We start from the raw sequence: 26,678 nt of genomic DNA, 5'->3' as shown, positions 1-26,678 counted from the left end.
CCAATGACCTCTTTGTCGTGTAAGCAGGTCACAGGAATAGTATACCCTAAAAAGCCACATGCCACATGCTGCTGAAAATGTCAAAGTACACACACACACACACACACACACACACACACACAATCAGGTATCACAACCTGAAAATAAAATTGGGTCCAATTTTTTTTTTAATTGAACAGTTAATGTCCTTAAAACGAAATCCTATACTGTAACAAATACTTAGCCAGATCATTCTGATACCTCCAAAATGTAGTATATTCCAAGATACCTCTATGATCTTTAATTTGATCATATCATATCAGCTTTTCCGTTATCATGCAAATACCTTCGAGTTTTATCTCATTTCTCAATGCAAACTCATTAAAATTTTCAGTTGAATTCAATTTTATAAACATGTTGTGAATGTCTTTATATAAGCAAGGTTGTAAGGAACTAGCTGCATAAACAGAAAATTGGATAACATATGGTTTCTGGCCTTCGTGATCTCATGTGTGAGTTAGGCATATAGGCAAAATCATAACACCGTAGAGTACAAGTCTGAAATGGTAGTATTTTATCATAGAGGATGAAGAGGGTGCTGTGGGATCATAGGTGACAGATACAATTCCAGTTGTGGGACTTGAGAAAGGCTTCACAGTGCTGGAAACATTTAGTTGCTATTGAACACAAAATAAGACTCACTGTTTAGAGAAGGGAGAGGGAGGGCATTTCAGTCAAATTAAGATTCCATGGCATATTCGGAAACTGATGTTTTTAAAAACAGTAATGTTTATTACATTCCTCTACATAAATTATATTTCTATATACTATGAATGATAAATATTTAACACAAAATGCCTTATAAAATTTGAATGAAATCCATCATATGACCTGTGATCTATTTCCATTTCCTTTTCGCTCATAGCATTATGAACAGTGACCTGATAATTTTTTTAAAAGAGCTTGCCAAATTAGTAAAGGATTATAAAGTTTGGAGTGAACAAAGTTGACCAACCATTCAGGCAAATTTGACCATTTTGTTGTTGCTTTTCTTATTTCTGAAACCATACAATTCCCTGAAATGAATAATTACGTATTTGATAACTTCCTAAATTAAGGCTGAAAACGCTGGTAATGGGCTTTCATTTGTTCCTTCTATTTGTCTAATCTTATCTATATTTATTTATATGAGCCATGACAATATTAGCTTTATTAAGTTGTCCTTTATCTTAATAGACAAGAATGTTTTTTTTATGACATTAAGAGGAATTTGATTTTTTTCTTTAATGATCTGCTTTTAATTTTGGTAGGGTAACATTGAGAAGATCAGTATTACACATTGTTAAGTATGCATTACATATTGATGAGATAAATATTACACTTAAAATATGTTTATCAAATGTATGAATGGTAAAAGTGATTTGTGAAATATAAGGGAAAGATCTTGAATAAAGGTCTATGTACATTTCAAGCATGTCTACATATGCAAATTATCATAATATAACTATTGAATATGACTCTCTTCACATACTTTCTTTATTTTTCATCTCTTAGATGAAATTGGGTATGTTTACTTATACCTGGAACAAAGCATACAGAGAATTCTTAGTGTGATTTCATTGAAACTCACCGTTATATGAGTTCAACAAATTTTAAATTAGTGCATGAGTTAATTATCCTTTATAAATCCTATCGCTAGTATTTGGTAAGGACAAAGTCAATTAAAAATTAGCAACAGGAGCATTAAAAGAAGGATTAATAAATATAAATAAGGAATATGATATCTTTATATACTGCTGAGATGTAAGTGCTAAGGAAAAAAATTCCCTGTTCATAATGTGAGGTGGGAAAAAGAAGAACCATTATTGTGTATCTCTCCTCTCTAAAACTGCCTTTCTGACTATGTTTTACTGTGTCAACCATATTAACAGATGTTTAATTTTACTTACTTTAGTATATAAAGCATTAAAATGTATGAAGTATTTCAAAGGCCCTATGATGGTTAATTAAATAAAAATATATTAAATATTAGCTGGACAATATAAAATATGTATTAATTTTGGAAAAAGTAGATCAAGGTTTTGCAGTTCTTTTCATATTAATATATTCATTCATTTGCTCAATAAGCTTTTATCGTTTACCAATGTGACTAGTTGTATAGAGACATAGATATTACTACAATATGACTAATTTTATAGGGACATTGATAGATTTTATTTTATTCCAATCTTATTTTAATGTATGACAGGTATAAATAAGGGCTTAAAGGAGTATATCATTTAGGAGTCAGTCAGAAAAATAAAGGTCTTCTAGTCTAATACAGTGGTTCTCAACTAGGGCTGATTCTGCTGCATGCTGAGGGATAAATTGGCAATTTCTGGAGACATTTTTGGTTGTGACAATTGCAGGAGTGTTACTGGTATTTATTTGGTAGAGGCAGAGATATTGGTAGACACTGTACAGGACACAGGAAATTCTCTTACAACAAAGAATTATTCTGTCCAAAATATCAGTAGTGGTGAGGTTGGGAAACACTGGTCTGGAAGAAGGAATTTACTATGAGAAACTAGTTACAAAAGTGTAGAGACAGTTAAAAAGCTGAGCAAAGGATAGTGAGATGGCTCAGAGATGAGCAATTGTGGCATGAAGCCACTACTACCTTTAGGTAAAAATAAGCTACCACTTATTATTATTATTATTATTGTTATTATTGGAGATGGAGTTTTGCTCTGTTGCCCAGGCTGGAGTGCAGTGGTGCAATCTTAACTCACTGCAACCTCTGCCTCCCGGATTCAAGTGATTCTCCTGCCTCAGCCGCCTGAATAGCTGGGATTACAGGTGGGCACCACCACGCCCAGCTAATTTTTTTGTATTTTTAGTAGAGACAGGGTTTCACCATGTTGGTCAGGCTAGTCTCGAACTCCAATCCTCAGATGACCCATCTACCTCAGCCTCCCAAAGTGCTGGGATTACAGGCATGAGGCACCACACCTGGCCCACTCTTACTTTTTTAATCATTGAGAAATATAAAAGTATGTCAAAAGTAACAGGTGTGGTGGAGTTACAGCATGCACTTCAGTGGGTACAGCCCATTATCTAATCTCAGATGGAAACTAGAAAAAAAGGAGAAGATCCTTGCTAAAGCACAGATTATGAGAAAAATCATTAAGAAAAATAGCTTATCACAATATTAAAATTAAATCCTTTGGTTGATCATTATTCCTTGCTATATTTCTTTTAAAATTGAGAAGATAGTGAGTTTTTTTTTCTTTGTTGTCATTATCTTGATGTAAAAAATAATATGCACATTATAAGTGGGAAAAAAGGTAAGTAGAAATGAAATGAAACAGTGCAAGAAAAAAATGTTACAACACTCTTCAGTTAAAACAAAAAATGACCCCCATCTTTCCTCCAAATAGAAATTACGTAACTGAAGTAGTAGAACTTTCTCTTCCATGGCAACTCCAGAGAAGGGGCAGATGGCATGGGATTGTGGACAGATGGACCCAGAGAGTGGCCACATTTATTGTTATTGTTAAAACTTTTACTTCTAGTATCATTGACGCCTCCTTCAGCATTTCTTTATCAATTGTCAACATTTTTTGGATCAACACCATCACCTTATATATGTATGTCTAGAAACTTCCTGTTATGAATTTATACTTCTCAGAGTCAAGATAAGAAGTGATGTGAATTGGGCGATAAATAAAATACCCCCCTTTTATTGCCTTGCTTTGGCTCTTAAAGAAAGCTGCCTGTTGGGAGACTATGAGAATGCTTTGTTCTTCAGGACCTCAAGGGACAAATCGATAATAAAAATTATGTTTATGTGTGAGAAATATATGTAATACAAGTTTGTAGAGATCAGTTAACTTATCTTGTCTGGGCAATTATTTCTAAACAGTGATTTCAAATCATAACTATAATATAGCCCATGCATACCCTCCATTTTTGTCAAATCCCTGTCACCTTCAAGGACTTGGCCATCCCATAGGCTGCTCTGCTTTTAATAGAGGAAGATGCTGTAACTCTTGGTACCATGGCCAGTTATGAATTTATCCATTAATGAGCATTGCATTTAAGGCATAGGTTTAGCTCCTTCTCCAGGTATGAACATGAAGGATTCATACCTGAAGGTTAAAGGAGAATAAATCCACCTGGGACAATCAAGGACAGATCAACCAATCAGCTCAAAGCAGGTGTGAATTACACAGTTTGTTTGAGTGACAGGGTAGCTAAAGCAGGGATAATAAAAGAAGGGAATGGGTTGATGTGGACAGAGGAACTATGGCTTTAGGAAATTTGGTAGGGACTGAAACATATTTTATGTAATTTATGTGGATCTAATAGGTTTTGAAACTTATTTAGAAGACCTGTGTAAGTGGTACTGGCATATTCATGCCTGAGAAAACATCAAGGGAAAACTTAATAGTTCGAGGAGGTGATAAAGAAGAGAGGAACCAATTATTTTCCCTGGGCATCAAAAGCAAGAAAATAATCAGCTTGAGCCCATCGGGGAAATGGTAGGTTAAATATTAAGCAACAGTTTGTTACTATTCCAACTGTTTTCTTAAAGTTGCTCCCATACTTTCCTGTTTTCCCTGAGGGATTTAGATATATATATATATATATATATATATATATATATATATATATATATATATATATATATATATAACTGTAATTGGTCAGAACTTGATTTGATGCCAGTCAAATTTTTTTAAAGAGATTATGAAAACTGCTTAAACTCTTTCAAAGAGAAGATTGGTCGTTCTTTACATTTGTTTCAAGAGGAAGAGGATAAGAGCATTATATGGTAATGCTGAAAGCAGATATCAGTGTTTAGGGGCCATGAAGAGGTAGGGCTCAAATTGGTAAGATCATTGCCTGGAATTCCAGAGATCAAAATTGTATGTTAGTCTAGCATTGGGGAGGACTTGTAGCTAGTATCTTCATTCTAGCTGGGGAGCCTAGGGATCAGGTTAGGCACCTTGCACAGGAATGGGCCGATGGACTAAAATCTCCTTGAGAGAGATGATTAATCCAGGACGAACCAAGTAGTCATGCCAATGAATGACTTGAGCAGGGTACTTCATATCCTCACCCTTGGGGCAGCATGGTCTTCAGAGATGGGGCAGGCCCCAGGCTGCAGGTGAGATCCTATATACTAAGGTCAAAAAGATACAGTAGTGAAGAAGTCATGCTTATCTTGTATAAATCATGTTTTCTTTTCTTCTTTAATGAAAATGTACATTTAACACATTTTTTAACTAAATATTGACCCCAAAATTCCCACCAAAAAATGCTACATAAATGGTATTTATTTTTGAATTTCCATCATGCTCCTCCCACTGTGGGGACAAGGAGTGGTGGAGGAAGAGAGATCTTTTAGTAATCCTGTGAGTAGAGAATTAGAAGATAATGGGAGGAAGGTAAAAGGAAAACGTCATAGATGGATAGGCTCACAAACATTAAAGGCCTTCATGCCTGTCCGTCATGCCTGTTCATCCCTCTCCAGTATGTCAATCAATGTACTTATTAAATATTCGTTCACCAGACATGTTTAGCATTAACAGTGTATCAGGGACTTTGTTAGACTGTTGGTTTACGATGATGTATAAAATATCATTTGTAACTCAGACTAACTGGAAGAGCTCAATATAATAAGATGTAATGTTATGGAACACTAAGTCTGTGCTGAAGACTTATCTCCTTTAATCCTAAAACAATCCTGGTGGGTAGTCTCAATGATCATCTCCAAGTTACAGTTGAGGAAATTAAGGCTTCAAGAAGTTAAGAAACGAGACCAGTATCACAAAGGTAGTGTCAAAGTGACAGTTTGATTTCAAAATGTACTTGACTTCAAGGCCCACATTTCCTTGCACGTTTAATATTGCCTTTCTCATGTAAATATACCATTAAATGTGACACAAGTCTGAGCATTTGAATTACTTATAGTGTGCAGAGTTAAGACCAGCATTATTTATACTATACTTCAGCTCGTTTATAAGTGAACTATTATTTCGTGGACTAACCTATGAAATCTAAATACATTGAATTCCTCCGTTAGGTACAGGTTTGATGATTCCAGGGAATAGAGTATGCCTGAATGCATAGGTATGGGTGAAGTGAACCCAGTCAGAAAGTTTAGAGAGCATCTAGCAGATCATTAAACAGCTGTCTTTCAAATGTGCAGAACACAACTCATTTGTAATCTGGGGACTATCTGTATTGATTCTTCCCAGGGAAGTTACTTATTTTTATACACATGTGATATGTTCTATCCATAATACCATTCTACATGTTAATGCTCAAGTGTATTATTAAAAACATGTTAATAATGAGGTTTTTCTCTGTATCACAGAAGCAGCAGGAGCAAGTTTTCTTTTTCCTTCCCAGCTTTTTTAAATACTGCCAAGGAATGTGATTTTGTCAGACTTGCCTTTCCTATTAAGTCAATCTGCCTGACTGTTCCTTCTAGTAGTTTTACCTGTTCACTCATTTATTAATTCATCAAATATTTGTTGAGTGACTGTTGTGTACCACGTACTAACATAGGTGCAAGGATAACAAAAAACAAACGTTCTCCTTTCAAGGAGCTCATATACTAATGGGAAGTTAGAAAAGGATAAAATAAATATGTAGTATTTCAAATGAAAGTGTTAAAGTGTTAAGAAGAAAAGAGAAACTGTTAACAAGATAGGGAAGAAGTGACAGGAAAATGATGTTTTATTTATTTATTTATTTATTTATTTATTTATTTATTTATTTTTGAGATGGGGTCTCACTCTGTTGCCTAGGCTGGAGTGCAGTGGCATAATCATGGCTCACTGCAGCCTTGACCTCCCTGGGCACAGATGATCGTCCCATGTCAGCCTCCCAAGTAGCCAGGTCTACAGGCATGTACCACCACACCCAGCTAATATTTTTTTTCTTTTCTTACACAGACAAAGTCTCACTATGTTGCCCAGGCTGCTTTTGAAATCCTGGGCTCAAGCAGTTCACCCACATCTACCTCCTAAGGTGCTGGAATTACCGGCATGAACCACCATGCCCAGCCAAAATTGATGTTTTATATATGGCAGCCTGGGCAGACCTCTATGATGTGCTATTTGAACAGAAATCTCAAGAGAGGGAGTATATTAGTCCGTTTTCATACTGCTATAAAGAACTGCCTGAGACTGGGTAATTTATAAAGGAAAGAGATTTAATTGACTCACAGTTCAGTACAGCTGGGGAGGCCTCAGGAAACTTAAAATCATGACAGAAAATGAAGAGGAAGTGAGGCACCTTCTTCACAAGGTGGCAGGAAGGAGAAGTACTGAGCAAAGGGGAAAGAGACACTTATAAAACCATCAGATTTAGTGAGAATTCACTCACTATCTTGAGAACAGCATGGGGGAAGCCAACCCCATGATTCAATTACCTCCACCTGGTCTCTCCCTTGACACATGGGGATTATGGGGATCATAAGGATTACAATTCAAGATGAGATTTGGGTGGGGACACAAAGCCTAAATGTATCATTTTGCTCCTGGCCCCTCCCAAATCTCATGTCCCTTTCACATTTCAAGACCAATCGTTCCTTGACAACAGTACTCCAAAGTACTAATTAATTCACTTCAGCAGTAACCCAAAAGTCCCAGTCCAAAGTCTCATCTGAAACACAGCAAGTCTGTTCCACCTGTGAGCTTGTAAAATCAAAAGCAAGTTAGTTACTTCCTAGATAAAATGGAGGCACAGGCATCGGGTAAGTATGCCCATTACAAATGGGAGACATTAGCCAAAATGAAGGGGCTACAGGCCCCATGTCAGTGCAAAATCTATCAAGGCAGTCAAACCTTAATGCTCTGAAGTTATCTCCTTTGACTCCATGTCTCACATCCAGGTCACACTGATGCAAGAGGTGGGTTCCCATGGTCTTGGGAAGCTCCAATCCTGTTGCTTTGCAGGGTAGAGCCCCTCTCCTTTTACACACCGACATTGAGTGTCTGCAGCTTTTCCAGGCATGTGGTGCAAGCTATTGATCGCTCTAACTTGGAGGTCTGGTGGACAGTGGCCCTCTTCTCATAGCTCCACCAGGCAGTGCCCCGGGGGGACTCTGGGTTGGGGCTCCAAGCCTACATTTCCCTTCCACACTGTCCTAGCAGAGGTTCTCTATGAGGGCTTCATTCCTGCAACAGACTTCTGCCTGGACATGCAGGCGTTTCCATTCATCCTCTGAAATCTAAGCAGAGGTTCCAAACCTCAATTCTTGAATTATGTGTATCCACAGGCTCAACACTACATGGAAGTTGCCAAGGCTTTGGGCTTGCACCCTCTGAAGCAATGGTCCGAGCTGTACCTTGGCCCCTTTTATCCACGGCTGGAGTGGCTGGGACACAAGGCACCAAGTCCTGATGCTGCACACAGTGGTGGGTTGGGGGGTGGACCTGGTCCACAAAACCATTTTTCCCTCCTAGACCTCTGGGTCTGTGATGGGAGTAGCTGTAGTGACGGTTTCTGACTTGCTATGGAGACATTTTCCCCATTGTCTTGACTATTAACGTTGGACTCCTTGATAAATATGCAAATTTCTGCACCCAGCCTCTCCAGAAAATGGGTTTTTCTTTTCTACTGCATTGTCAGGCTGCAAATTTTTCAAACTTTTGTGCTCTGTGACCTCTTGAATGCTTTGCTGCTTAGAAATTTCTTCTGTCAGATACCTTAAATCATCTCTCTCAAGTTCAAAGTTCCACAGATCTCTAGGGCAGGGTCAAAATGATGCCAGTCTCTTTGTTAGTCATAGCAAGAATGACCTTTGCTCCAGTTACCAATAAGTTCTTCATCTCCATCTGAGACCACCTCAGCCTGGACTTCAGTGTCTGTATCACTATCAGCATTTTGGTCAAAACCATTCAACAAGTCTCTAGGAAGTTCCAAACTTTTCCACATTTTCCTATCTTCTGAGCCTCGTAACTGTTTCAACCCCTGCCTGTTACCCAGTTCCAAAGTTGCTTCCACATTTCCAAGTATCTTTATAGCAGTACCTCACTACCTCAGTACCATTGGTCTTGAACTCCTGGGCTCAAGTGATCTGCCTGCCTCCACCCCCTAAAGTGCTGAAATTACAGGCATTGTCCACCATGCCCAGCCAAAATTGATATTTTATGTATGACACTCTGGGCAGACCCCTATGAGGTAACATTGATACAAAAATCTCAAGGAAGGGGAGGAATTATCCATTTACATATTTGAGGAAAGAGTGTTCCAGGTAGAAGAAATAGAAAATGCATAGTCTTGAGGAATACCATGTATATGCAGTATTTTTAAAACTCGTTATTTTGAAATATATATACACTTACAGGAAGTTGCAAAAAGTATTGAGAAAGGTCATGAGTACCCTTCACCCATCTTCAGCTAATGGTTACATCTTACATAATTATATGTAATATCAAAACCAGGAAATTGATGTTGATACAATCTATGCTTTATTCAGATTCCACATCTTATATAACTATATACCATATCAAAACCAGGAAATCGATATTAATACAATCTATACCTTATTCAGATCTCACCAGCTTTTACGTGCACTTATCTGTGTCTGTCGTTCTGTGCAATTTTATACCATGTCTAGAGTCATGTAACAACTACCTCTATCTTGATAGTTGGTACCGAATAGTTCCAGCGTCACAAAGGAGCTATCTCAAGCTATCCTTTTATTGTCACACCCATCCGATCTCCCATTCTCCTTCCTGAATCACTGGAAACCACTACTCTGTTCTCCATCTCTATAATTTTGTCTTTTCAAGATAGTTTTCTAAGTAAACTCATTTGGGGAAAGAAATGAGATAAATTGTTCTAGTCACTGAGTGGAGAACAGAGAGTAGAGTACCTGTTGAAGCAGAGGGAGTCATTGCAACAATTCAAATGAGAAATAATGGTGATTCTAAACCAGAAAGCTTTCAGTGAAAGCAATGAGAGGTACATGGATTCTGGGTATCTTTGGAAGGTGGCACTACAAGGTTTGCTGATGAATGGGGTATGGGGTGGGAAAGAAAGAGAAGAGCCCAGAAGAGTCAAAGGTAGATAAGGTGAATAGAATTGAGAAAATGGTAGAAGGATCAAGTTAGATGGTAGAGAGGTAAAGGTGGAAGCAATAATTTTGTTTTGGAATTGTTAGGTTTGAAAGCTTGTTAGACATCCCGGTAAAGTCATAAAGAGTGCAGTTGGATGCAAGTATGGGATTCAGGGATGAAGTATGTGCTAGAGATGTGGATTTGAGAATTATCTGTGTGGAGATATTATTCAAATTCAATTCTCCTTGGAGTGAATGGCTCTTCAGGTAGGGTCTCCATAAAAATGCTTGTTGCATGCTTGTAATCTCAGCACTTTGGGAGGCTGAGGTGGGTGGAACACTTGAGGTCAGGAGTTCGAGACCAGCCTGATCAACTTGGTGAAACCCCATCTCTACTAAAAGTATTTTTTAAAAAATAGCTGAGCATAGTGCCACATGCGTGTAATCCCAGCAACTTGGGAGGCTGAGACAGGAGAATTGAGCTGAGATTGCACCATTGCACTCCAGCCTGGGCAACAAGAGCAAAACTCAATCTAAATAAATAAATAAATAAATAAATAAATAAAAATTAAAAAAATAAAAATAAAAAAATTGTTGCTTCAAATTCATATCAGTCTGTAAAATTATCTGGGAAGGCAGTACAAAAACTGTCACTTTGTGATGTTTCTGGTGACCCATCTTCATTGATCAGTATGGAAAAGGCATGTCTCTGAAAATCTCTGAGAGTCTTTGATACAGCAAGAGCATAAGGATAAATCATTCTTCTATGTTCATGGTTGTAGAGGATCTTGAATGTTTAATGGCAGAATACCCTGATCACACTCTGGCACTTCTGTATGAGAGGCTGAGGGATGTTACTGATTTACCCTGAGGAATACTTACTACTAAGAGGGCAGAGGCAAAGGGAAAACAAGACTTCACCCTGAGCTGTAGCTTCCCTCATTCCCTATCCTGCTTTCATTCTTCACACTGTTTTCTTTCTTTCTTTTTTATTATTATACTTTAAGTTCTGGGATACATGTGCAGAATGTACAGGTTTGTTACATAGGTATACATTTGCCATGGTGGTTTGCTGTACCCATCAACCCGTCATCTAGGTTTTAAGCCCCACATGCATTAGGTATTTGCCCTAATGCTATCCCTCCCCTTTCCCCTGTATCCACATTGTTTTCTTTCTTTTTGAAGCCTCTCATTCACTAGGTTTCAATCCTGCCTTGCTAGTGTTCTAACTCTAAGGCCTAGGCAAGTTATTTCACTGAACTTAGCCTCAGTGTCCTCATCTGCAAAATAGACAGTTTCATGATATCTTCAGCCCTTACATTCAATGATTCTGAGAACTAGGGTGTACTATCTTCTTGGATATCAGTCATCTCAAGCAAGCCCTCCTTTTTTGGACCTTCTTTCCACACACTTCACACACTTTAGAGAACATAATAACATCCTCTTTACTCAAGGCTTACTCTTTTTAACAGGCTTCCTAATTCAATTAACTCCACTGTTCAAAAATGTTAGTGACTAGGGGTGATGTAAATAAATTTGCATTTTATAGGGGTCTTAATAACCCAGAAGGGAGTGGGGAAAATAATATATATTGAGAGTTTATTAAGTCCTAGGTACTGTAAATACTTTATTGTATTTAATCCTCCAATTCTACAACAAAGATATTATTATCATTGCTATTATGTAAATAAAAGAACCAAATACAGAGAAACCCACGGTCTTGTATAAACTTCCCTAGCTGGTAGGCATTGAAGGGAGTATTTGAATCTTTGGTAGCTTCTGAGTTTTTGTTCTCTCAGGGAATCTGCCAGATATTCAGGGCACCTGCCAAACCCTATGAGGCTGTAAGAAAACTATCCAGGGTCTTAGAGTACCCAGCTTTTTGGGAGTTACAATTTTGAATGAAATTTAGTGTTCCTGTAGCTACAAAGGGAACTGAGTTAGGGAAGTGATGACTTTATATTTAGCTACATTGGTTATTTTCCTTATAATGATTTTGGCTTGGTAGATTAGAGGCAGCCCAAGCAACCCAGAATCGCTAAAATAGAAGTGAGAGCTCATTGCCCACTGTCCTTCACCATGTTTACATATAGGAAGCAAGAATAAAACAAGCATAAAATAGGCTAACTAGCTTGTCAGAGCTCTTCACACCACGTCTGTGTGAGTTCCAATAAGACACTGACTATTATTTAAAAGACAGAGACTCCACATACTAATAAATTGTTGTTTTTCTTTTCAGTCACCAAAGGACAATCCTCTGCATATGTTAGCAAAAAAATGGTACTGATCCTATAATCTCTAATATTAAAGTTTAGATTTGACAAGCTGTACATCTTACGTTGTTCATTAACAAAAATATATATATATATATATTGATTGGTATCTTGTACTATAACTTGTACTGTGGGTCAAATTCCAATACAGTAAATAGCATTGCAATAGAAGTTCTACAAAACTACATCAAAAAAACCTTTCATGTTTGAACCAATAACCTTATAGTGCTAAGGACTTTGAGTACAGTATGCTAGAAGATTCTTAACAGTTATTTGTCCTGGACAACAAAGGTCGACTCCATTAAAAACATAGCCATCAGTGTGGGATTATTTCCAAATCAAGCTTTTGGAAAAGTCAAATGAAAGTTGGCAAGCAGGCGGGGCGCAGTGGTTCACGCCTGTAATCCCAGCACTTTGGGATGCCGAGGCAGGCGGATCACCTGAGGTCAGGAGTTTGAGACCAGCCTGGCCAACGTGGTAAAACCCCGTCTCTACTAAAAATACAAATATTAGCTGGCTGTGGTGGTGCATGCCTGTAATCCCAGCTACTCAGGAGGCTGAGGCATGAGAATCACTTGAACTCGGGAGGCAGAGGTTGCAGTGAGCTGGGATCATGCCACTGCACTCCAGTCTGCGTGACAGAGCGAGACCCTGTCTCAAAAAAGCAAAAAATAAGCAAACAAAAAAATGAAGTTGGCCTGCAATAAATGTTTGTTGAATGAATACTGAATAGGGAGTTTCAGCTAATCCACTCTAAATAGTGCTGAATTTCCAGCTCTAAGGTCAATGCTTGGCATATATATCCTGAAGGAATGAATGGACACAGAGTAATTTTTTTTCTAAAATGCAAATTCAATTATGTCACTTCCCTTCTTAAAATCCTTCAGTAGCTTCCCATAGCCTCCAGCATATTATTTTGAATAGTGCTTCTCAAACTTTGATGTGCATCAAAATCACCTGGGGATTTTCTTAATTAACTGATGCTGATTCAGTAGGTTTGGGATATTGTCTGAGATTCTGCATTTTTAGCAAGTACTCAGGGTTATAGCAATAATTTTGGCCTGCAGACCATACTTTGGGTAGCAAAGACATAAGCTACTTAACTTGACATAAACGACTGATTAGACCGTTAGTTTCTTTCTCACTCTTTCCCCAGTTTGAGCTTTTGCTCCAATTTATATTTTTCCCTGAAAATACCATGATCTTACATTGTCTGTCTGGATGCTGGATTTTCCCTAATTCTGGGCCTCCATCTAGTTTTAGCTTTGACATTACAACTACCAAAAGATTTCCCCTTCTCCCTTCATCTGGGTTAATGTCACTCTCATGTATTATACTGTCAAAGAAGCTTTGAGGACATAAAACTTATCAAATATTTTATCACAATCGATGATGGCACCAGTGATAACATCCAAATGCCTGGGTGAGTAAATAAGAGGAGAATAGGGGATTTGTTGTTAAACTGAGTTTGCAGAGAAAAATGTACTGATTATAATTAAATTGGATATTTATTTGTTATGACAAAAAAGTAGCTAGAGTCTTTTAATCCACCCCTTGGCACCACTGCTTATCTCCTTGTAACATATGTTTGATTCCCATGTCTGTTTCTTCCATATGGGAAATTTCAGCTCCCTAAACATCACCAATACAAACCTGTTGATAAGACAAAGTTAAATTTATTGTTTACTGTGGTAAGAAAGACCACAGCCTGGACAAAGCTTTGGTAGTGTTTCATAAGGAGAAAGGTGAGGTTGGATTTTACTGGGAGTGTGAAGCTTGGTTTAACGTTGGTCGTTCACTGTGGGGGCACAATTAGGATTGGGTAAGGATCATGATATTATAACTTATGTTTGGTGGAAACAGCACAGTGAAGATGTCTAGCCAAGAGGATCAGAGAGTATTAAGGTGTGAACTCTATTGATGTTTTTTGTTGAAGAGTTGATGGGAGTTTGGGGAAGTTACTTTAGTGAACAGTCAAATTATTTGCCTGGCCAAAAGTTATCTGTAATAGGAAAGTTATGCTAATGAAGACAGTGCAATGGTAAACCATGTTAATGTGGACAGCAAGCTATGTGAGCATAAGCGGTAGGTAGCTTTGGGCCTCCATGTCCAAACTGTTTGTAGTGGTAAGTGATCTTCATTCTCACATAGACTGAAAGCTTCCTGAGCACAGGGCAATGTCTTTATAAACTTTAAAATACCTACGTCCTGCACATCACCTGCCATAGACAAGCATCTAGTAATTGTTGGTTGAGTAGATACTGAGGGAAAACATGCACCAAAGAAAAATGGCAATAGGACAGAAATTCACTATCATTTGGAAGAATAACAGTGTTTTCCACTGATATTTGCTATGCACAGTGGGGTCGACAGAGCAGCAGTACCACTTGGGAGTTTATTGGAAATGGAGACTCTTGGGTACCACCACAGGTCCAATGAATTAAACTCTGCATTTTTAAGGATACTTGTATTGAATTATTTTTTTTCTTTTTTCTTTACTTTTGATACACTTTTCTTTTTGTTTATTTGGTTTTGAGATGGGGTCTTGCTATTTTGCCCAGTCTGGTCACAAACTCCTGAGCTCAAATGATCCTCCCACCTCAGCCTCCTGAGTAGCTGGGATCACAGATGTGAGCCACCACACCTGGCTTGTATCACGTTAAATTTTGAGGAGCAGTGCTTTAATATCTATTCAATTCTCATCACTTGATGAGGTATTATTAATTCCACCTTTGGATGTGGAAGTTGAAGCCAGAAAGTTTGAATGACTTGTACAAGGTCAAACAGCTTATAGGTAGTTGAGCCAAGAGGCTCTCAAGTCTTCTGCCTCCACAAACCCCTACTCAGTCGCTGCCCTACAATGGAATAAAATATACTAATCCAAGAGGGACAAATATGCTAAAAATCTCAATATTATACACTTTGGAAGGTGCATTTTCTTTCCATTCTAATTTCTCTTTCAAGTTTTCTGATGCATAAAAATATGAACATCAGGTCTGAGCAATGTTTAGATGCCACGCTTTGATCCTTTTGCCATTCAAGATGTTTGATTTGCATTCTGCCAAGGAATCTGGTAACCTCTGTGATGTAGACCACACCATTAGTCAAGAGAGAGCTGAGCGACCTTCTTCTGAGAGCTGGCTGGCTGTGAGCGGCTCAGAGGGAAAGGATTTCTATTTACAAATTATATTGATTATTTATAAATAAAAGTTCCCCTTTTTTTCTTCAATTGTAAAATCTGCGGTTAGAGAGTCAGGAAGGAGATCAAAACTGCATACATTTGCATCTGCCAAGCCTGATAACTAGTTCCAGAATTACAGAAATGGTGCTGAAATAGCACCTCAAGTATCAGACTCTATCAAATGTAATCTATCCATAAGGCAACTGCCAATTATATTTTAGAGAAAAAATGTAGACTGAAAAGATAGACAATCCAAGTAGCAACTCCTGTAAAATTATATGCCCATAGTAGCAATCTTGAAGATATAAATATCGGTATGTTTCTCCTTCATTTATCATTTATCTGATCATTTGACAAGTATTTATTGAGTACCTGTTAAGGGTGTAGATATATGTGGTGAGGCTGCAGGTGTAAGTAGGTCTTTCTGAGGATATGCATGAAGTCGATGTTCATAATTTGGTAATGTATGTATACAGACTGAGGATTCCTTCAGTGGATATTAAGAGGTGGAGTAATAGGCAGTAAATGCACTAGTCAGTTGTGGCACATAAACACGTCAGCACAACTTAGGTATTAACTTCCTGTTTTGTTTTGGGTGTGTTTAATTACTCTGTTTATTACACAAGCACATCGTAATCTGTAGATATTGTCATAAACAGCACAATAAAGCCTGCCACATCAGAATGTCATTGATCAAATTAGGTGTGTTCCTCAGCTGTCCGGATATGCACACACCTGTGCCTGTAAACAGGCACTTGCTGGAGATTGCTTCCAGGTGTGGATTTGTTGGGCGACCTTGGGATGTAGGGCACTTTGGAACATTTTCCTCTAGCTTCAGGAATTAACCTCAGGGCTTGGTTCCATGCCAGCTTGCATTTTGCTTTGGGACAGTAACATGTAAAGAATAGGCCTGTTAATTTAGGGTTACTGAGAAGTCATCATAGAAGAAGTAAAATTTCCTTGAAGAATGGGAGTCTTTTATTCAATCCAGGTTTAATGCAAGGCTTGGTGAACAGCTCCAGAGGGTTAATAATTGTGTGTGTGTGTGTGTGTATCCTTTTGTCATTCAAAAGAATATGTATACATACACACCTGTACAGCTGATGATAGATATACATTACATCAATGAGTTAAAATGAAGTGTGCTATTCATTCACTGAGGATTGGGCTATCATAATGAACTATTATGATAGTAGAAATTGCCAGGGCAATAAGCAAATAATACATACTGTTTTCAATAAACTTTCTAAGTGTTGTTATCAGTGGGTTTGCTTAAATATTTTTTTAAATTATTTTTATTATTATTATTTTTTTTGAGATGAAGTCTCGCTCTGTCACCAGGCTGGAGTGTAGTGGCGCAATCTTGGCTCACTGCAACCTCCATGTTGGCCAGGATAGTCTCGATCTCTTGACCCTGTGATCCACCCGCCTTGGCCTCCCAAAGCACTGGGTTTATATGCATGAACCACCATGCCCGGCCAATAGCCCATTGCTCAGTGAATGAATAGCACACTTCATTTTAACTCATTGATATAATGTATATTTATCATCAGCTATACGGGGGTGTGTGTGTGTGTGTATGTGTGTGTGTATCCTTTTGTCATTCAAAACATGCGCACACACACACACTCACACTCTTATTAACCCTCTGGAGCTGTTCAGCAAGCCTTGTATTTTTAACTTTCATTACAGTGTGTAAATAATTTAGCAAATTCTAATTTGAACCTGATATCAATTTAACATTTAATATTTAGCCAAATATTTATCAAGTGCTGACTGTGTTCTAGATGCTGGGGCTGCAGTTTTGAAAGAAACCATTGAGGCCCTCATGGAGCTCACAATAAATGATCTTCCGTAAAGTATCAGGTCTCTGGTTTGTTACTGTATTTTTTAAATTGTTAAGGAAAGAAAAAGGCCCTCTCTTTATGTAGACAAACATGCTCTAAGTGCTTCCAGAAATAATCTCCATCAGGTAATGCAGGCTGTGTGTGGAGTGAAATTGAGTCCAATCCATGATCCAGCAGAGTTTCAGCCCAGGATTTCTTTAGAGCCTTTGCTACACACAAAGTTGGCTGATGTGCCATTCAGCATCCCAGCAGCTCTTTCTCTTCACACTAGCAATGGCAAAGCTTTGTGCGGAGGCATTGCTGGCTGCTCTGAACTAAAAGCATCCGTGGGGACCGAAAGAGGTTTTTGCACACCTTATTAAGGTAGGCAAGTGTGTCTGAGTGTGTGTGTGCCTAAAAGCTGGAAGACATCTGTTGAGAGGAAAGTGCTCTTCTGTGGGTCTGGCAGCTTTTCTGTAAGTCTTCTATTCTGATGCAGGAGCGTGTGAGCAGTGGGTGGGAGGAGATGCTTTGGTACTTGGAATGCTGAGGTCCGGATTAAGTGGTATTGTAATAGCTAGTTAGAGGCAGAATAAAAAGCTGGGAATCAAAGCATTTAAAAATGCATCCTTCCATTATTTCCTCTCAAGTTAAACCATATTCATTCTAGGGAAAATTAAAAAAAAAAAAAAAAGAGGAAAAAAAAAAAAAAAAAAACCCAGCAAGGGTGAGTAGTCCAAATCTGTAAGGTCTTTGATCTTCTCTGTTCGTCCAGCTTTTGAAGTCTTCCTACAGCCAATTTGTTTGGCTCCTCTGGAGGGTGCGATTCACATCCACTTCCCTCTCCTGGAGCATTTCTTTCTTCTATATTCCATCAGGGAACAATAGAGTTTAACAGTAACAGGCAATTTTTTTTTTCAAAGCTTGTGCCCTCTTCTGCGTTTAAAGGTGTTTTTTAAGAGACTCCTGCTAGGGGAATCTTGGTGCCTGTGTGTTAAGATGGCAATTAACTTTTAGTATCAGTGCTTACATTAAATTTTCTCTCTTTCTGCTTTACTAAAGCGGTCATTAAAATTCAGTGTGAGTACCATGAAACTTTATCATAAAACCCTGCTTTGCTTAGAGCACCTTGATTTTTTAAAGCAGCCTTCTCAGTTTATATATACATAGCTGCCTTCCTTAGAATATCAAATTGCTTTGTGTCACATTAAGAAACACTAGGTTGAACCTCTATACTGTGTTTTATCTGAGAAAAATACTGCTGCAAAAGTTTGATTTGTTCAAGTTTTAGGATGAAAATTTCTTTGTAACAAGTTATTTGAGTTGCATACTATGTCATTGTATATCTCTTTATTTCAAGTAATTTTGCAATTAACATATGATTAGGTAAGGAAGAGAATGATTTATTTTTTATTTATGTTTTTAAAAGTTATTAAGTGAGGTTTTGCTTTCGGTAAGAGTTTAGAAAAAATAGCCAGAACAAGTAACTGGACTTGGAAGATAAAGATACCTTTACACTTCTAAATTTTACCTTTGTACACTTGGGTTGTGATTTAATCATTGAAATGCCTCTGCTTGGAAGTAAACGCATTACTTATGGTGTATGCTGTGTTTAAATAAAGGGGAAACAGTTATGGGTTCTCTGTTGCACATTTGAATGTTGTAATGTTTTGCTGTATTTAATAACCTCTTTTTTCTCTTGTGAGGTTTACTTTGGAAATGAGGCATGCTCAAAAATAGGCTGACATTCAGCTTCTGTGTTTTAAATTTAAATGTTGTCTGTGTTTTATCACATCTGGAATGTGTGGGGAGAAAAGATACCAAGTTTTATTATTTAGATTAAATTGTAGAATTGCGGATTGATATTTTTCAATGCATTTTCATTATAGTTTCTGCCATGGAGGCAGTGTGAGGGCTTTCAGGAAGATGGAGTGGTGTAATTACCAGGTGCGCACGTTCATTAATCCTTCCTGGCTAGAGAAAGCTTCAAGTTCTTCTCCAGTGGCCCATTCGTAAAGCTATAAATATCTAAATTGTGTCAGCCAAGAAGTCACACAGAATGGTGGCTCTTTTTGAGTTCAATTTCATGCACTGTTGCTTTGGTCTTGTGAGGAAAGCTCTGAATTCTTTAGGATAGTCTTGTTTGTAAAGTTCCGAAAACAAAATATCAAATCATTGAGGATTTAATTTAAAATACACACTCTTCTTTCACAAACTAGATGATTGCAGTAATGTGGATTATACATTTCCTTTTGCTTTATTTCTTTAGAGCTCCTCTTTTTATTTCGTATGATCAAGATTATAGCTGAGATTTTGGTGATTTTTAAAAAAGATTTATGGCTTATGGTCCATCATTCTCTCCACTACTTCAAACCCATGTACCTCTGTGTGTTATCTGCAGTACTGGAATGTTTGCATTGCATGTGGAAGCTATATATGATTCGGTCAAAAATAACACTTAAAGATCTTCGCTGAGAGTGCTCATTTAATCATTAAATATCCCTTAATAATAATAATTCCAGAGATATTGTCTATGTACAAACTTAAAAAAGAGAAATATAAAATACTGTGATGTGAGTAAAAAGTATAGCAATACACTCCAATAATGTCATTCTTGTATTTTCCCTTGTTCTCAACTGAAATAGCTAAGCTAATAGAGACGTCAACAAGGAATCTGTTGTTTCTTCATAATACACCTAGAAACTCATCTGATAAGAACAACCTGAAAGTGAACATAACTTTCCTCATTAGAAAGATTCAATTTAACACATATATACAAATATATTTTTTAAAATAATGATATTTGCAGAGTTTTTGTATTCTATGGAGTAAAGGAGAATTATCACATATTCAAAGACAAGGTATAAAATACGTCTTAATGTTTTACTTAAATTTTAAAGGGTCCAAAATATACTAAAGTTGTTTTCTAATTATTTCCTATGTTTGAACGTGCCAGAGTCATTGGAAATAGGACATTATTTTTCTTAAGAAGATTTTGTCGAAAATATTTAAAACTATTTTCTTTTCCCTTGATTTTACAATTTCAATATTCATGGATTTTTCTACTTTAAAAATAACAGTAGTTATTATGATCTTAAAACAAATGTTTAAGAGCACTTTCACTCTTCAGAGACTATACCATCCACATATTTATTATCAGCAAAATAAAGGGCAGGGCATACTTTCATTTGAAGTTGAGTATAAAAATGTGTGTATGTATGAGTGTTATTTAAAAAGATAAGTGAAGAGACAAATATAGAATCCAGGAACATTTTCAGCCTGGCTTTTACTCGCTCTGAAAATCTAGAGAAGCTCCTGAGCATCTCTTATCTCAAGGTACATTAGGAACTGTCCAACGCTGTGATCTGATGGGAGATCAGGATATTCATATAAAGAAGAAAACTTGTTGTTAGTGAAAGTCAAGTCTTTAAAAAAATAATAGTTATAGCATTTGCAATATATGAGCAGAATAGATTTACTCAACACCCCCGTTTTTAAAAAATCAATTTCCGACAGTTGTCTACTTTTAAATTGAACATATTTGCTACCCTGAGGAAACATTGTAATGTAGCCCATGTATAGTATGCATCCTAAAGAAAACTTGAAATTATAAAGGAAATTATCCTGCTTTCTTTCTTCTGTTGAATGAGTTAAAATATATTAACAATTTGCCTTTCACATTATATTTATCATTCTGTATCTTTGCATGTCTACACATACATTTATGTGTACAAGGCCATATATACTCACAGGCCAGGGCTATTTAAACAGCTATTTATTTGAATGTGTCAGGGAAAATCTCCAAGATATAAAGAAGCAGTTATTAGATACTATGTCAGTATAGAATTAACAGCCACCTTTTTTAAGATGGCAGAGAAAATTAATTAATGACATACAATTTCTAACCTCAAGACATTTTCTTTCTGGAGACAAGGAATACTGAGGTGCTCACGATAGTGAAGACTTAACAAGACCCTAATAAAATAGATGAGGATAAGTAAAACTACAATAGCCAATAAACAACAAAAACAAAATAAACCATGTTTCGCTGGCATGTTGGTGAGTATCTCTGTAATATCTGTCAATAAGGGTCTCCATGGATTTGGAGTAATGTTTAGGAACTACCTGTACTAGGGATGACAGTGGAGAGGACTCCTGTGGCTAAATTCTGCTGCCTTTGATTACAGAAATGTAAACAATAAGGAGGTATTGTGGCATATCTTGGAAGGAGCAGTTTTGTTTCATGGTCTGACTGTGTAAGAATGCCTAGAGAAACATAACCTCAGCTGACTAAACTCCCTTGATGATTATCACTTTGTCACTGAACTCTGACCATACCTTTTGCCTCCAGAGGCAGAAGACAAGTGAGGAGGTGATCTCCTCATATGGTTTTTCAACAAGTATGTAACTAGAGAACTAGATTATCTCCTAAACCCACTCTTATCCCTGGAAAAAGGGGAGTCATCCTATCAGTTTCTTAGCCATTTTATGTATACTCTTAATTTGGGAGCATGAGAAGGAAAACTATTTTCTTTTCTTATCTTGGCTGGGTTTTTAAAAATTTATTTTTGGTTTAATCAAAATAATATTTTAAAAGATAGTAAGCCTCTCATAAGCAGTTTTATCTGTCCTAAAATAACTTCAGTTTTTCTTTTTTTAACTTTCTTTTATCTTAAACACAAAATATAATAGTAATATATACTCACTAGAACAAATGAAACAGGATGGGGTTACATAGAGAAATATATCATATTCTCCCTATCCCCTCCCCTAATATTAACATTTAGGTGCCATGTGCCTCTCCATTAGTTTTCATTTCGAAAGCCTAAATTTTCTTCCAAGAGTGAGGAGTAGCAGCAAGACCTGATATAGTTCTCTTTCCCTAGCCTTTTGCTTAAGTGCTTTCCTAAGGGCTGACTTTACTTACCTAAAGATGTTTCAAGCAAGGGCTCACATTTGTGGTAGCAGAAGACACTTACTGATTGCTCTCACTAATAATTTTGAAAGGAATGTCAAAATCTGAGAGAATCATGCAAGAAATATCAGAAATTTCCTTTCAACTGCCATTCTCCTTAATACTGTTATCAATAAATTCAGCATCTCATATGTGATAGCAAAAAGGTGCTGCCTTACCTAATACCATGGTAGCAATAAAGATGGTGAGAAAATTGCTTCTTCTATGGTGTTCAGGTCCTGAATGAGCACCGTTACCTCCATAAACGGTGGCAGGTATTCAAGCATTTTACAGGCTTTGGAGTTAAATATAGCAGTGTTATTCTAATTTAGGTATGCCACCACCAGCGGCACCAGTAACTGCAATAGCAAAAATGATTGGCAATGCCAGCTATCTGATGTTTTCATGTGCCAGGTGCTGTCAGTTCTTCACAGTATTACATTCCATCCTCACAACAAGAGAGTACCAGTTGAGTGTTGCTGTGTGCCAGCGCCTAGGCTAAGGGCTTTGAACACATTACCCTGTTTTATCCTCATAACTTTCCATGTTACTTTTATTCCTGAATGAGGTAATAAGTTCTCTGTAGGTGATGCTGTCATTGATCCACTCATATCCTTTCACGTCCGTTTAACATTTTCCCTGATGTGCTTTTACTCCCAGCAACTAGCTCCCTAATCGTTCTCTTGGAGGGTGGCCTCGAGGCTGCCGGAGCCTACTTGGTCTGTGTAAACAGAGAGATGGATCTATCTTGGAATTTATGTCCCTGTGTGTGGGAAGCCCTTAATCAATGACTGCTGGTTGCAGACACATAAATACATGAGCTTTCTTGTTCCCAATTGAGAAATTCAGAAGTGTGAATGGCACTGCCACCCTGGGCTTTTATGCCATATATGTGTTTGGTTTCTTTCCCTTCCCAATCTTGCTTCATTTTCCCTTAACAGTGTTTCTTGAAAACATGTCCCATTATACCATTTGTGCATGAATCTTCATCTCAGAACCTCCATTTAGGGAACCCAAACTAAGATATTCTCTAAAATAGAAACTTTATTGATAAAATTTCCAAACTGTCTTAGTAGATGGCAAATATAAGACCAAGTCAAATCTTTCTGGGTCCAAATTCCCTGTCTTTAATTGATAGACTCCATTACAACACATTCTTCAGTCTTTAGTCAGCAAATACTTATCACATGCCTATTTTATGGTATATTATATTTATACCATAGTTAGGATATTATGGTTAGGGAATATTTTATATCTGTACACCTGAAATTCTATTGACTTCTCTGGGCCACAGTTTTTTCATCTGTAAAATCAGCACAATAATGCTACTTACCTCACAGAGTAGATTTAAGAACTAATGAAATGATATATGCCAAGTGTTGAGAAGCACAATTGGCAATTACTCATGCTCATTAAATATTAGCTGTTTTTATGAGTATTGTTTCATTTTCGGTGTATAATATCCTGTGCAAAGAACCAGAGGTATTGGTATAGGCATTGAAACTTGAAGCATAGAAGAAAAAGTTAATTAACTGGTGCCCCACTAGATGCCTCTAACTGCTGGCTCTGTGTATCCCTTTAGCCTTGGCTCATCACGAGAAAACCTTGGAGACATTTCTGCTAGACTCAGCAGATCAATTTAAGGAAGATGAATGGCATTTTGCTTGAAATGTATTCAGTCATAGCTGCCTTTTTCTAATTTCATATTTTGTAGTTCTTAGTAAAAATTAAGCACTCCTTTTTTTTTTTAAAGAAAATGGTATAAAATAAAATGCATATCACTTTGTCACTTTATCATTGTAACCTCATCAAAGTATTCAGTGTGAAGACAGTAGCCAAGTGAACTCTTCTTGTAATGCTCAGAAACCATTTTAGCAATGGTAAAATTGCTGCAATTTATATTCATCAAATTGCATGATTTGACTTATTTTAGAAAAGTTATTAACTTCTGAAGAGAATGCTTCAGAAGCATTTAAATGAGTACAAGTTATCACCAGTGGTATACATAAATTTTATTTAAAAATATACTTCTAGAAGCTATACTTAGTTAGCTATAGTATTTGCACAAGGATTAATTCCTATTTCATTTTGTAGGAATTTATTTATGAATGTCTGTGGCCTGCCAGTGTAAAGGAGACTTATTGCATCATCTTTTACAATAATCTTTTTTTTTAATCAAAGGGGAGATACTCTGGGAAAACAAAACAAAAACAACACTTTATTCTGCATTTTTGTTAGGTCACTCTGTAAGTCAGCCCTGAAATGGGATATGTAGAATCTTATATTTACTTATTTCTCAGAAGCTTATTGGAGGTGATATGATTTTAAGACACTATCACCTAACAAAACAACAATTTAAAATTAATTTTCAAAATACCTTAACAAATCTTATTCTCCTTATTTTCAAATTCTTTAACAATGTTTTTCTTATTACTAGCATAATATCTTCTGATGTAGTCATAATAATATCTAAAATGACAGGTCTAAGTAATTTACATGGATTAATTGAGTCTTCTAAATAGTAAGGTAGATAGCACTATTACTTCTGTATGAGAAATGAGGAAGTAGAGGTATAAATAAGAAATTTTTCTGAGTCTATACAGTTAGAAAATGGCAAAATGGGAATTCAGACCCAAACAGTAAGACTCAAGGATACCTTTCTTATCAGTATGCTAGTATGAAAACCTAAGCATACTAGAAAACCTAAGTGCCAGTTGGAAACCAGAATTAACATTTTGGTGTGTAACTTTCTGGCTGCTTTTTCTATGCTGACAAACATATATGACATACACAAGTACACACATACACAAATTCCTATTCACTACTTCTTTTATGTTAACATCACAATGTACCACATACAGCTGTATTATTTTATATTTGATTTCATATTTTTTCTAAAGTCTATGCGTTTGTCAAATATCAACTTATCTATTTAATAGGAATATGGGATGATTTTTGCTTATACATACCTACATACATACATATGTATATAAAAACAAAAAAATCAAATATTTTAAGCATTCACCAGAAGTCATATGTCGATCAGTAAAGTATATAATTTTCTGCTGCCAATTACATATATCATAAAAATGCTATCTATAATAGAATGAAAATGAAATACAGCAATATTGGGGCACCTATTCTCAAGCAACAGCTTTGTGATTTATTAGCTATCTCACATGAAATAACTCATTAACTTGGTATTCCAAGCATCAAAAGAAGGATTACTTAGGACACTTGCAAAATAATACAAAGCTAGGTTTAGGGGTGGGTCGAGCTTGGTGGGACGTATATGAAACCATATGGGCCCTTGAGTTTATAATTGCTGGATCTGCATGGTGGGTATATGGAAGTTTATTATAGTACACTGTTTACTTTTGTATATATCTACAAATTTACATAGTGAGTTAAGAAAAGCAGAATTATTATTCACTTACATCATAGAGTTTATGCAAAAATTAAATGATAATTTATTTTTAAATTATAGAGTTATAGGTACCATCATAAAGGGATCCACAGAACTTATATAGACAGTAATTATTGGAGCTGGAACAGATACTCTACTGTCATTTGTTCTGGTTTTGTGATCATTGTTCTTGCCTTTGCAAGTTACCAGCTCTAAGACCTTGGGCAGTGCTTTAAGTCTTGGTTGTCTCATCTGTAAAATGGGGAGAGCAATAAGTACTTTAAAGGTTTATTCTCATGTTATATGACTTACGGTATGTAAAACATCTGTGTTTAAACACATAGAGGGTGCTCAATGGATAATTGCTCTCATTATTAGGCTGCATCTGATCTATGAATTTAAAACCTATATAGAAATATGTGACAGATTGTTTAAGAGCCAAGTACCAACTACAATGAAAAATACTTAACACTTACTGAGCTCTTAGTATGTGTCAGGATTGACTACCTTAATGCTTATAGCAATCCTGTACAATAGATACTATTATTGTCCTATTTTATATCTGATAAAATTGAAGCAAGGGAAGTTAAATAATAGGCCAAAGATCATATGCTGTTTATCCATATATACCCATCTGGCCGTCTACCTGTCTCCTTCCATCCATCCACTTATTCATTTACCCATACATCCACTCAGTTTCTTCTCTCCCACCATCCTTTTCCCTTTCCCCCTCCCTATCCCTCTCCCTGTCTCTGTCACTCTCCTTTACTTATCTATCGATCTATCATCTATCTATCTATCATCTATCTATCTCACTTTATCATCTATCTATAGTTTTTAATAACACTAACATATTTTATGAATTACAAGACTGAAAAATATTTTCATTAACTTATGTTAACAAAAGACCACACTGAATAAAAAAGCAACAAACACAGGTCTATGCACGTGTGAAAGGTATGTCCTAAACAGTAGGGATACATAGTATCATGCAATCAA

General features: G+C 36.7%; 1 protein-coding gene across 10 annotated transcripts in view; it reads left to right on the top strand.

The window, feature by feature from the left end:
* Nucleotides 1–26,678, top strand: part of DMD (dystrophin) — a 2,157,177-nt gene that overhangs the window by 1,070,373 nt on the left and 1,060,126 nt on the right. Inside the window, exon 1 of one of the 10 annotated variants that reach the window (XM_077988315.1) lies at nucleotides 17,605–17,703. The exons of the other annotated variants lie outside the window; for them this stretch is intronic. The gene's annotated coding sequence lies outside the window, so the exon portion shown is untranslated. Of the gene's footprint in view, nucleotides 1–17,604; nucleotides 17,704–26,678 lie in introns of those variants that run through there. 10 annotated transcript variants of the gene reach the window in all.

Source organism: Macaca mulatta, chromosome X (assembly GCF_049350105.2).
Source record: "Macaca mulatta isolate MMU2019108-1 chromosome X, T2T-MMU8v2.0, whole genome shotgun sequence".
Classification (NCBI taxonomy): Eukaryota; Metazoa; Chordata; class Mammalia; order Primates; family Cercopithecidae; genus Macaca; species Macaca mulatta.
This window is presented reverse-complemented; position numbering and strand designations above follow the sequence as displayed.